The following is a 2,481-nucleotide window of genomic DNA, read 5'->3' as shown; positions in this document are numbered from 1 at the left end:
AAGAATTTTGGGGGGAAAAAACACCAGGATATCTATATCAAAATGAGTCTCATTCTCTTCAAAGTTGTCATGTTAGGAGGCTAATAATCAAAAAATGTTTGGTTTTCTGTTGGGAATTTGAAGGTAGTATAAGATACATGAGAAAAGCTTTTGTTACATTATTAAGAAAAAACCCCACTGTGTTTTTGTTCAAGAAGGGATTACCCATCTTTATACATTTAGTCTACTCCAACAAGTATTTATTAAGCATCTGCTATGTTCAAGGTGCTATGATAAGTGCTGGGGATGAAAATTTTTTAAAAATCTCCAATCTCAAGGAGTTCACATTTTACTGGACCAAACCTGGCTGAGTGACTTTTGGCTATCTATAAATAAATCTCATCAGTCTTCAAAGGGTTTTCTTGACTGAGGATATTTAAAAGAACAGGCCTTCAATTCTAAAGAGGAGAACAAAAGAGAAGTTCTAAATATGTTTTCAGCTTGAAGTTTCACCATAGCCCAGATAACTTTTCCTTCCTAAATGACGACTTTGAAGGAGACACTTATTTAGATGTTTAAGTTTTTTTCAAATCAATTTTGTTCTATGTCTCCTCATGTGAGTCACCAGTTTTAGTATAGTTAATAACTTCATTACCTTCATCATTTCTCATGTGTCTTCTCTGCCACACTGTCCCACTTCTTCCACCTCATGGAGGTGGAAACATCCCTATTTGCCTCAGGCCATATTCAGTCATTTCTAGTGTTCTCATTTCTTTTTGAAACATCCCATGATATATCTTGTACTTTTCTGCCATTTGTGTATTTGACAGCTTCTTCTCTCTGGGCCTCAGTTTCCTCATCTATAATATAAGGTGTTTGAACTACACAACCTTTAAGGTCCCTTTTTAGCAATTTAAAAATCTATCAATCATGGTGTTCTCCTTTCCTAGAGCGTCTTTCTCCTCTCAATCCTTCCCTATCCCCCAAATAGTCACCTATCAAAAGATTATCAATCCTTTAAGACATAGGTTATTTGCTGCCTCTATTCTATTTAGCCAAAAGTAATTTCTCCTTTCCACTCATTCTTATGCATTTATTGCGTACTGATGTATTATAGTTATTTGACTATATGACTTCTCTTCCTACTAGGCTTGATTCAATTTAATTTCCCAGCCATTTTAAATCCCTGCAACATGTTGGTGGACAGAGTGGAATCAAAAAGACTTGGGTTGAAGTACTGCTCCTGATACACCCTAACTGTGTGGGTAAGTCACTTAACCTCTCAGAGCATCCCAGCAATTATCTCATTTACAGAATAGTTGCTGCCATATGGAGATGGAGGGAGTTTCCATACCAGGAATTCCCTACTTTGATAAAATTACAAGTTCATATCTATTCTACCCTATAAAACTCATCCCTCTCCCCAAAAACTGTGTGGGGCACTGTGATAGGCATGGGAAAATGAATAAACCAGCTCTTGCCTGAATTATTCAATTATTGCTTCAATTTGTGGTTTATAATCCATCTGGGCACTGAGTATAAGAGTAGAAGAGATATAATCATAGGCATGTATAGAGCTTGAGGACATACTCCAAGACACCCTGTGGTGGACATTACTATTGGCGCTTCCTATGAGAAGGGTAAGGGCCAATGGTAATGTTCATTCCAAGGGTACACCAGCATGTCATGGCACAGCCAGCCCAAACCCTATGAACAATTATGGATGTATCACATACACACATCATTTGAAGACAAAATAAAAAAATGGTACCTGGATAAGTCTAAACTCTTTGAAAGAGAAGCCATGTTTAATACATCTTTAGATCCTCCACAATGCTTTGCCCATAGCACATGATCAATAAATGTTTGCTGAAATAAAAAATGAATGGATAAATTTGGTCTTCCTCTGTTTTCATTTCCCTCTCCCCCAACGCCTACACCCATATTTATCCATTAGAAGAGTTCTTGGACTCCCTGATCCTTCCAGTTACGAAGATCTAAATAAGGTTGAGGTATTAAGGTAGAAACTATAATTCTGAGATATCTACTTGCAACTACCCAGACTAGTTCAATTCCAACTCCATCATTAAATATAACCTCAAAGTGTTAGATTATGAGATACATACTATCCACAGAAGAAGGACCTTGAACTTTGGTTTTCAGTTTTAATCTGTCAAGCTGAAGGAATAAGTAATCCTGAAGGAAGAGAAGTTTCCCAAGTCCAAACATGTTTTGTCAAAAAAAAAAAAAAGTTACGAAGGTGGCCTCTGGGGTAGTTGGTTTTAAATGTGTACAGGTCTGTATTGCTTCCCTGTGGCTACATACTCTGTGTAGGTTAGAACTAGGTTGAAGGGAGCTGATAGATAGCAGGACAAGAGAAAATGCAAAATTTAGAAGAGGATCATTTGAGTTAAAAGCAAATAATGCCTTTGAATAATTCCAAACTGAGTACTTTTTTAACTTTCTGAGTTGCTATAAAGCAATATGTGTGTGTGTGTGTGG

The sequence above is a fragment of the Vombatus ursinus genome, unplaced genomic scaffold (genome assembly GCF_900497805.2).
Source record: "Vombatus ursinus unplaced genomic scaffold, bare-nosed wombat genome assembly UNPS02014841.1, whole genome shotgun sequence".
NCBI classification, from domain to species: Eukaryota; Metazoa; Chordata; class Mammalia; order Diprotodontia; family Vombatidae; genus Vombatus; species Vombatus ursinus.
The sequence above is the reverse complement of the archived record's forward strand: the minus strand, read 5'-3'. Positions refer to the sequence as shown.